At 40.2% G+C, this 11,012-nt stretch overlaps 1 long non-coding RNA gene across 1 annotated transcript; it reads right to left on the bottom strand.

The window, feature by feature from the left end:
* Positions 1-804: 804 nt before the first annotated feature.
* On the bottom strand, positions 805-1,396 carry LOC309497846. Its single transcript, XR_014205736.1, has 3 exons — positions 1,316-1,396; positions 1,047-1,145; positions 805-846 (listed from the first exon to the last, which is right to left on the bottom strand). It is a non-coding gene; the product is annotated as an uncharacterized lncRNA (long non-coding RNA).
* Between the last annotated feature and the right edge of the window lie 9,616 nt (positions 1,397-11,012).

The raw sequence follows: 11,012 nt of genomic DNA, 5'->3' as shown, positions 1-11,012 counted from the left end.
ACAGATAATAGAGGCACAAAAGAACAGGCTCAGGTTCAGGTGACCATTCCACTCAGCAGTCTCCAACAAAAGGACCAGGTGATGATCTGATCTTCTTCAATTTGACTGTAGCATTATCACAGACACACATACAGGATGCCTTTTTTGTTATTACAGAGAATAAAACAACTAGAGGCACGCCTTGCACGGCTGGAAAGGCTAAAACGGAGGAAAAGAAAGCCAACTGTCAGGCCTAAAAAACCCAAGTAATGTAAAAAAAAAAAAGGCTAAAAAAAGCTGCCTTTAGAATTATAAACCCTTGATTTAACAAAAAGGGAATGCATCTTGAATCTTACAATCTACTTACTTGTTCTTCCATAGTCCCCATGAAATTATGGCTGAGATGCTCCAGAGGTGTCCTGAGGGCTGCCGGAACTTCATCAAGGCACAGCTGTCAGAGGCAGGGAAAAAAGACAGAGGGAGGAGGTTTGACCGGAACATGAAGGACCTGGGGCTGCAGCTTTTACACAGCAGTCCAAAGGCATATCGTCAACTGAAGACGATATTTGCTCTTCCCTCAACAAGAACGCTTAGGCGTTATGTCACTGGACGTGTGGGATATTTCTCTGTAAATACCAGTTTATGAAATTAGACTACTCAACTTCGACCAGTTTCATAATTTGAAGGTATAACAAAATCTATTATAACTAAATTCTATTATAACTAGAGTAAGTTATAATTATAAATATAAATATTCTGATTATAACTTACTTGTTCCGACAGCCTGGCTTCCTGCAGGGAATCATCTCCCAAATGGGAGTCATCGCCACCACTATGACCCCTGTGGAAAGAATGTGCACAGTAGTCCTGGACGAGATGGCAATCAAAAAACAATTTGATTACGACCGGAGAAATGACGCCATTTATGGTGTATCCGGATCAGGAGCTGCTGCCAAACAAACAATGGTCGTCATGGCTAGGGGCATTTTGGGGAAGTGGAAGCAGGCAAGCCATACTTAAGAAAAACATTTGTTTTGATATTGCTGTGTATATTCAAACGCATTTACCTAAATCATGTCTTTCAACAGACCATAGGATATTTCTTTTCCCCAACTTCAATGCCAGCGGAGGAAATTGCAGCCATTATTAAAGATGCCATTCACCACCTACAAAACATAGGGCTGACAGTATGTAGTGCACAGATTTTTGTATTTTTTTAAATAACAGCATTAACAAATGCATTACTGCATTGTGTGACAAAATGTATTAACCAATTTCAAAGGTGCAGGCAGTAATATGTGACCAGGGAAGCCCCAATGTTAAGGCTGTGCGTAACCTTGGGGCTAGCCTGGACCCTCTGGGAGGTGAGGAGTCTCACTGCATCCTGGTGGGGGTTCAGAGGGTTCCAGTCATCTTTGATGTACCTCACCTTCTGAAATCAATCAGGAACAACCTGTTCAAATATGGCCTACAGGTAAGCACAGTAAACAAAGCAATCACAATTGCAATGACTCATACTGAACATAAAAGATATCACATTGATTCACACACCAGTTCATAGCTATTTATATCCTTAGACACAAGGAAAAAATGTTCGTTGGAATTACATCACAAAATTCTACGAGCTGGACAAGCTTCACACCATTAGAATGGCCCCAAAACTAACAGAGAGGCACATCCACCTGCCTGCATTTTCCAAAATGCACGTCAGCTTGGCTACACAGGTGTTTAGCCACACTGTCTCTGCTGGTAAAGTTTATCCATCTTTTCAAAAACTTTTCTTCAATAACTAACTGTAGATTGTAATGTGATACTGACCACCTATTTAATTGTCAAATCTGTTGTGACCCAGGCATTTCTGCGATGGTAACATTGCAGAGACTGCCAGCAGAGGCAAAAGATACAGCTGAATTTGTTGCAAAAATAAATCACCTCTTTGACGTGCTAAATTCCAGGTAATTATGTAAAAAAAATAGCACCTTAACTTCAAACATACAACTTACTAACTACACACGATTAACTACGACCTATCCTACTTGCAGATCCGTCAAGGACTCAAATCCCTGGCGACGACCCCTCGGTGCTGGAAACCAGGAAAAAGAGACCTTCCTGAGTGAATGTATCAATTGGGTGGCAGGCTGGCAATTCAGGTCAGTCAATAAGAAAAGAAAAACTACACCAAATCAACATCTAGGCTGAGGCACACACTAACCAACCCCCACCCCCCAGATCTCAGTGTAAACCACCACCGTGCCAGCACGGAATGTGCCTCTCCATAAAGAGCGTCCTTCTAGTCCACAAGAGGTGCACAGATGCTGGAATGAAGTATCTGTGCACCTCGAAATTAAATCAGGACTGCATTGAGGTAGTGCAACACAGAATTACTTTTCAAATAAAAAGTTAATAAAATAAAAAGCTGAAAACTAGGATTTTGACCACCTGCTTTTTTTTTTGTTAGAACCTATTCTCCTTGATTCGGGGCAAAGGGGGCCACAAATACAACCCAAGTGCGAGAGAGTTCACCGCTGCGCTCAGGGGATTGAGTGTTTCAAATATCCTACCTGCCCTTTCTGCATCGGCAGCATCCAATTGCGAGGTGGATGATGGAACAACCCTACTAGCCACAGTCTCAGAGGATGCAATCCCCTCTACCACAACAGCTCCAATGACCTCACTGGCACTCCCTACCTCACTGACAACTGAGATCGAGGACGAAGAACTGGTGTTGATGTCGGACATTGTAGAAGATAAGGTCATCTCTACAACACAAAACACTGCATTGACACAAAAAAATCACATGGAACAGACATGATAATGCTCATATTAATGCTCATATTCAATGTAACACTGTATTTTCTCTTACTTGTAGACTGTTGGCGATTGCATCGAGGAGGAGGGCCTGTTCTACGTCGCTGGCTGGCTTGTCCGGGTCCTTCAGCAGGAGGAAATAATCCAAGCCTGTCCACACTGCGAGGTGCTGCTGTTGGGTGACCAACATCAGGACCACAACTATGCCGCAAGTGTGGACCACCCATTCCTGGAGGCCAAAAAATACACGGCATCGGCAAACCTCATGAAGCCATCGAAAAAAAATTCGCTGCAATCCAGCTTTTGGAGGGGGAATTTGCGAGGCACATAGACACTTTCTGGCCTCACAACCAGACCACCCAAAAAATGGAAAGGACTCTGGCCAATCTGGGTGTGTTCAACAGCCTCTTTAGCTCGCACCCTGAGCATGCCAGCCTATTGGAGACAATAGCTATTAAAAAAATTGTAATGTGCAGGCTCGGGGCAGAAATCCGCGAGAGGAACAGGAGGCTGAGCAAACAGCAAAGCGCCATAGCAGCTCAGAGAAAGCTGTCCTCCTTCACGGCCTGAATGGAGCTGGAGCTAGAAGACCATATTGCTGTGGCTGTTCCTGTGGAGAAGTTTTTTCTTAATATTAATGAAGTTTAAAAGTTTAAAACAAGTAGTCTAAATAAAAAAAATACCACATGGAACGATTGTTATTTATTAATTAGCCATTACCATTGTTCTACATTGTTTTAAAGAAAATCAAACTTCAATTAATGCATCCATGTATTTTAGCTGTGAGCTCAGTAGGTATATATCTTTGTCTAGAGAAAAATCAATACGGCAACATCCGTAAATTAATGATGTTAATATATAAGGTTCTTTTACTTTACACTATTGCCGCCATAAATTGGCTAACGTTAGGCTACATAACAGATAGCTAACCACCCGACAGCCAGCCGAAGAAATCAAAGTCGCTGCCATTACCATTGTAAGTAATATACATATGTAAAATATTTGCGCATTTTCCTTTTTACATTAGCTAACTAAAACTCTTTGTAACTCGTGTATTAACCGAAAGAGCCTTACCAGTGGCCTTACCTCAAGTAGCAGCTGGTGTTATCGTCGATGCCACGAGTAAGGAAGCCATGAAGCCATGAAGCGGAAGTCAGAAATTGCCGTAAAGCAGACCCTCTGGCAGTGTGAAAATATGTGACGTCATCACATTTTTGAACGCTTTTTTAGAGCAGATAAGTGAACTTAAAAATGCAATTTTCAGCTGAGTGTATTATCTTAGCCCCCCCTTTCGAATACAACATTTAAATTACTAGAAAAAAAATTATATCCTGAGAAAAGTGGGTTTTTCGCCATAGACCTCCATTCATTCTGCACTCGCCCGCGAGCGCCCCCGCATGGATAGAGACGTGTTACTGCAACCAGTCCAGAACCCGGAAGTAAGCAGAGAGTGCCAATTCTCTTTATATTAGACATTCTCTGACAGAACTGCATTTTTTCATAGGTGATTATGACATAAGGCGACTCCCCATGTATAACATCAACATTGTTCCTGCCTGCAGACAGGGGTTTTATGACCCCATTCCCTGACCCAAACCAGTTACAATGCAGTTCTAGCCAGGACAAGGGCACACAATGAAATGAACTTTGGCTAACTAAAGGGAAGATTTCAGTGTCTGAAAAGTCTGAGGGTTGCACACCTGACAGGGCCTGTGACATTGTTGCATGTGCCATATTACACAACATTGCAAAAAAAACAAAAAAAACAAAACAAAAACACTTTTCATTAAATGTTTAATAAAAGACAAATATTTTTATTTCAATTGTTCTTTGTAAAGAAAAGCCAGTGTTCAAATGCCTGCAACAAGAGATATTAGACACATGCCTCATGCAACAAATAAAAAGGAAAAGTTGCCTATACACTGCCCACCTGTAGGCCTATGTCTCCTCTGTCTGTGCAGACTCTTCTGTAGGCCTTTCTGTAGATGTGGAATCCTGCAACTTATATTGCAGCCATAAAGAATACAAGTATAAATTAAGTAAAGTTATTTATGCACTTGCAGGTAGGCTAGTTCCTCCATATGACAGTTATCTAAGAGGGTTTATTCACTGTCCAGTGCAATGGAAACAAATGGACATTACAAAGTCTTATACTTTCTTTGCTTTGGAAAGTTAGAAAATGTCCACTTACTGCACATATTTCAGCTCCACTTTCTTGGGAACAGATACAAGTGTTGGTGTATTATGTAAAAGTGCACAAAAGAGGAAAACACAATGGCCCTCATTTATCATTCTTGCGTAGAAACGGGCGTATATGTTGGCGTAAGATTATGCTTACACTCCTCTCACCGCCTGATGCATGCGTACCTTTGAAATCCAGGTGTACGCAATACCTGACCTTGATAAATGCCGCGGCTGAAAACGATCGTCATTAGAATAACACGCCCCTATATATTCAAGTCTCCGCTTCCCCCACGCCCTCATTTTACGCCATGGACACACGGAAGACGGCAAAGAAGAGAAACTTCTTTGAGAAAGAGAAAGCGAAACCAGGGAAGTGGAAAGAAACAAAATTGATTTCTAGATTTTTATTATCAATGACGCTTATTGTTATTTAGAAGAAGAATGTCGTTATTATTATTATTTGTATTATTATTATTATTATTTAAAAGAAGAAGAATGTCATTTTTATTATTTTGTCAGTCTGAATTATTTTTTTGGTCATTGAAAGCCTTTCATTACTGAACCCAGTCCGTGCGCACCTGCCGGGCCTAACCCTGGCCTAACCATCGTTTCAAAGAATAGTACAACAGCAAGCGCGTCGAGTATAAACGCCTCGTCCGTTTGGGGAGGTGCGCGCGCAGTCTGCGGAGACTCGTGCTGCGGAGCCAGGCGAAAGTATAAACAAGGCTTGAAACGTCAGGCAAAGTGCACATGCTCGCAACTGAAGGAATACATATGCCTACAATTCAAATGCTTTGGTAAAGTCACACAACTTAAACATTGAAGTCCATGTTGCACAAAAATAAACACTGAAGTTTATAATTACTATGTTGTTGTTTTTTTACAGTGGGTCATAATATATCATATCTTTTAGTTTGTCAGTGCGTTTTGTGGTGTTAGGAATTGTTTTTCTGCGCATTCCCGCACTCAAAACGTGCGTACACCACCTCCTGAGCTGGCGTAGGATTTGAGCGTGCCGTACGCCAACGTTCATATTGATAAATCTCAAAGTCACCGTGGTTTTGGGTGTACGCCAGGTGTACGCTGGAAATTTGGTGTACGCACTTTTGATAAATGAGGGCCACTGTCATTACAATGAACTACACTCGGGAAAAATGTGATCAATAACTCATGGCAAAATATTTTTACATTAAGGCAAGGCAAGGCAAGTTTATTTATATACAGTGTAGGCTACTAAGATCTTTTCTTTTCTTTTTTTTCAGCCTTTTTCTTGGTTGCTTTTATAAACAGACAACCATTTATTTAACAGTGCCTTTTATAAAAGAGACTATAATATAGGCTAACAAAAAATTACCATTATGTAGAATATTTTTGTACTTCACTTTTATTTGTTCCCATGTTCTAGTGTGGTGACTCTGACATTACAATGAACAAATTATGCAATTATTAAAATACAAATATATAGGCTATTAAGTGATAAAAACATCTAACATGGCCACTTCTAACGGATTTAAATTGTCTGCTACTTTTTGCCAGCCCTCTCTCCTGGCTTTTGCAGACTTTGAGGTGTTCCCTGGCGTTTTGATTAAACATTAAAATTCCGAATAAACTTCGACTATTAGTTCTTGCTCTGCTGAGGAGAAAAACTGAGCGCGCTCTTTGGCCACGCTGAGCAGCCAATAGCAGCGTTGCTGATCAATGTTTCTACCATCGATACATATCCCCTTTTAAACCAGCGCATGAACGCGCAATTATCTCACTAACTCAATCCAGCTATACTAATCATAACCGGCAGGTGTGTTCGAAGAACCTAATTAGCCAGATCATGATTACCACGATGATATCATCTTGGATGTCTCATTTGATCTCGGATGTTTTAAGCAACGTACGAAGAACGGGCCCCTACTCTCAGTGAAATCCTAGAAGAGCTTGGGATTGACACTCTTTTGAGCAGTGAATGGACAAACCATTTGCTACACACACTGATCAACTTCAGACAGATAGCCAGTCCCTATCTGAAGTAGTGCCAGCCCTGCTGAATCTGGAAGCACATCTGCAGCAGACTACCAATATGGAAAAGCAAACTGTTCAAGTCCTTCTGAGGTCGATGCAGCAACGCTTTGCAGGCATACTTGATCCTACACATGCAAAGTTTGATCCAACAGCAGGTGCAGCATCTCTTATGGACCCATCTGTCTCCCTAGCTCTTACATCTCCAGAGATGCAGCATCTAAAGAGAGAGGCAGAGATATTTGTCTTGGATCAAGCTTTAAGATATAGCCAAACTTCAGCCACAATGACAGATAATGCATGTGAACTACCATCAACTTCTGGAGGCACCAACAAAACCTTTCAGAAATACTCGTTCCTCGCTACAAAGATCTTCAGCACTACTAACCAGGTGAATCCAGTTGATAACTCTGGCAGTGCAGTGCATGAAATGCAAAAATACCTAGATGAAGTGAAGCGAGACAACATTGGGGTCATGCCACTAGAGTACTGGCAAGGACAGGTAGCAGTGTATCCAAAGCTTGCACCTGTTGCAATAGATTTGGTCTGTGCCCCTGCATCTCAAGCCTTTGTAGAAAGAATATTTTCTGTTTGCAGACAGCTTTCATCTGGACTGAGATACAGAATGACCACCTCCCTGGAACAAAGAGTCTTCTTAAAAGTTAACAGAAAATGTTGTTACTGAAATGATTTCAGAAAACATAGACCACAATTATATCCAATGCAAAATACACATTTGGTAATTTTGGACATTTTATTCTGGTCTGTTTGTTTAAAGTAAAATTTAACACTACGCACACACTTGAAGATTGTGTTCTAGTCTGTTAGTGCAAGTAATATTAACACTACACACATGCACATTTGAAACCTTTAAGATTGTATTAGTCTGTTTTTGCTAAATTAATATTCAACACATACACACAAACTCAAAAAGATTTAATCTTTAATATGTATGTTTGTTCATATGCATGTTCATCATGTATTATGTAAATTTAAGGTGCATTTGTTTGGTTATTTTTTGCATCTCAAAACCCTTGTTATTTTTATCAAGAGTTAACTGTAAACTGTGCAAACATTACATTTTGCTGAAAATAAATGTCTTGCTTTGCTTTCTTTGGTCTACACTGGAAGTGTTCGGTTAGCTGCTAAACTATAATTACTAAAACTATAACTGAAACTAAATAAAATAAAAACTAAATAGAAATGTGTTTGCAAAATAAAAACTAAACTAAAACTAACAAAACCATTCATGAAACTAACTAAAACTAAACTTAAATTTAAAGTAAAATTGAAAAAGATATTAAAATAAAAACTAATTTAAAAAAGCAAAACTATAATAACCTTGTTACCATGATGTACTGAAAGTAAATTCCACAGACCTTGGTTGTGTAGTCATTAAAAGATGGAAGAGGCGTGTGTTTTCACCTTGTCAGTATATGTTGCTATGTTATGATGCCATTTTGCAGATTAATTGATTAGTCTAACTACCAGTCTGATTTTCCTGAGCTATGATCTGCCCTGGCAATCGACCCCAAAAAAACTTGGTTAAGACTTGATGTTATTGAACAATAAACACACTTTCTCTAGATGTTATCTCTGGCTTTCTAAAGACTTGGTAAAGCCAAATGTGGGAAACATGTTCTATATAATGTTTCTGTTACCATGTTTTTGAAAGGACACATTTGTAAACAATGCTTGGGCTCAAAATGTTTAAATGAGGGGTACTGCTACTATTTTCAATTTGTAAAAAGGAATGGGGAAGTTACTGTACCCACAACGATATCTGACCATGTTTCAGTTATTTTTACTGATAGCGCACTATCTATTGAAAAGTAGCTACTAAATAGGTATTAGGTACAACACTAAATAGGTACAACACTGATGCGCTGCGCAAAAACACTACGTGAACTAACTCGAGGCCCAGAGAGAAAGAAATTAATAGTGGGATAAAGTAGTTATTTTTGTGTTTTTTTTGCGCACAAAAAATATTCTCGTCGCTTGATAAACTTAAGATTGAGCAACTGTAGTCACTTGGACTATATTAACGATCTCTTTAATAACTTTTCTGGGCCAGCAAGTTTCAGTCACATAGAAGCCTATGGAGGAGTGAGCCAGCTGTCAGATTTAATCAAAAATATCTTAATTTGTGTTCTGAAGATGAACGAAGGTTTTACGGGGTTGGAACAACATGAGGGTGAGTAATTACTGACAGAATTTTCATTTTTGGGTGAACTAACCCTTTAAGATTACTTTTTGGCATGCTGCTGCTGCAGTCTTTCTATCTAATCTACAGTACTTCTAGAGGCCCTATGCTTAAAGCTGCCTATTCCCATCAACCTGCTAAACACAGACCCTGTTCTGCATGTGATGCATTGACATACTGTGTGCCCGCTTGCTCTCAAAGATGAGGCTTATGATCCATTACCTCAATGTTGTCAAAAGAGGTTGACCATATAATGTTGTAAAGCAAATATACCTGACCTTCAATCATCCAATCTGTGAGTCAGTTTGAATTAGGTTGACAATGGATCTCTCCGAAGAACTGGAGGTACAAAATCGTTGATGCAGGATCATTGGCATTCCGTCTTCTTCTCAATTTCTAGTCCACCATTGTGTCCCTGAGCGAGACACCTAGTTGCTACAGAGACGTGCAACCTCTGGTATATTGTAAGGAAATTGTGTGCCAATTAGAGATGCGCGGTTGGCGGTTACAGCCGCGGACTCCGTGGTTTCGGATGACGTGACGAAAGATAATATTTTAATTAAAATCGGGTGGGTGGCAGGCGGTTGTTTCTTTTGGCATATAAAATAGGCATTATCTGATAGAGACATGGGGAGGCTAGCCCCTTTTTAGGGGTGCTTCAGCACCCCTAAAAAGGAGCTCAGTACCCCTAAAACTTGGAGTAAGAAATGTTGTTATTCTAAAAATGTTGTTCATCTTTGACAAGGTTAAATAATGTCCAAAACATACTCTGTAGTTTGTGGTTTAAAATCTATGTGTTAAGGATGAAAATGAAAACATCCCCGCTTAGCAAATGGTGTCATCCTCTTCTCTTCTTCTACTTCTCTGCACCGCTCAGCACGACCGTCATCCAGCGTGAAAAACACGCAGAGTGAGAACCCGTTATTTAGTGTTGTGAATCAGCTAAGTTGCTCCAAAGCTGTGTCTCACACTTCTTTCCTTCTACCTAGAGTTGTTCCGATTCCGAAACCATATCGGTGAGTACTGGAGTCAGTATCCTGAATCACCATGGTACACCTATAATAAATGTTTATTTTCTGACTATTTTAGTCCGGCGGGTCGCCGCCGCTGTGGAGTAGCACAGGACCTGGGTGACTCGTCCATAGTCATAAACAGAGAGAAGTAGCGCCGGTTACAATGTTCTTCCGTAAGACGCATGCAGTTCTGTTTATTAACTGCTAGAGCGTGAAACAAAAACAGCAGCGTGACAAATAAACTGCGTACCTATGTAGTGCGTACGTGTCTCTGTTGTTAAAGTTATTGTTAATTTGATACTCATTTTAACAATCGGGAGTCATGTAAATATGACGTCACATGCGTCTTTTCTGGTCAGTCGTCATGGAAACATGAAGCCCAGTGCCCGGTTGCATAAAGCACCTTAAGTTTTTCCCTTAAGTATGATACTTAAGGGGCGGTTTCCCCTTACCTAAGAAAATAACTTAAGGGTGTTGCATATAATCTCTTAAATGGTTCTCTTAGGTAAGGGGAAACATTTAAGTGTTTCACGACAGCGATCCTGGATTCACGTTATAAAAGTCTGTTGTTGCCATAGATACGCAAAACACTAACACTAACACTTTCGCAGTTTCATCAAATAAAGTAGGCTAGGATATCGGAATAGATAAAGAAAACAAAAAAAGAAAGCCTAATTGGACAGAGGAGGAGAAATGCATTCTTCTTGACGAATATGGTAAAAGAAAAAAAAAATTTGACCGTTGCGTTTAAATGACGGGAAAGCCCCCGCAACCCGGTGACCCACTCTGCTGACAGACGATTTATGCACGTGGAA

Source organism: Leuciscus leuciscus (assembly GCF_965113295.1).
Source record: "Leuciscus leuciscus genome assembly, chromosome: 4".
Classification (NCBI taxonomy): domain Eukaryota; kingdom Metazoa; phylum Chordata; class Actinopteri; order Cypriniformes; family Leuciscidae; genus Leuciscus; species Leuciscus leuciscus.
The sequence above is the reverse complement of the archived record's forward strand: the minus strand, read 5'-3'. Positions and strand labels throughout refer to the sequence as shown.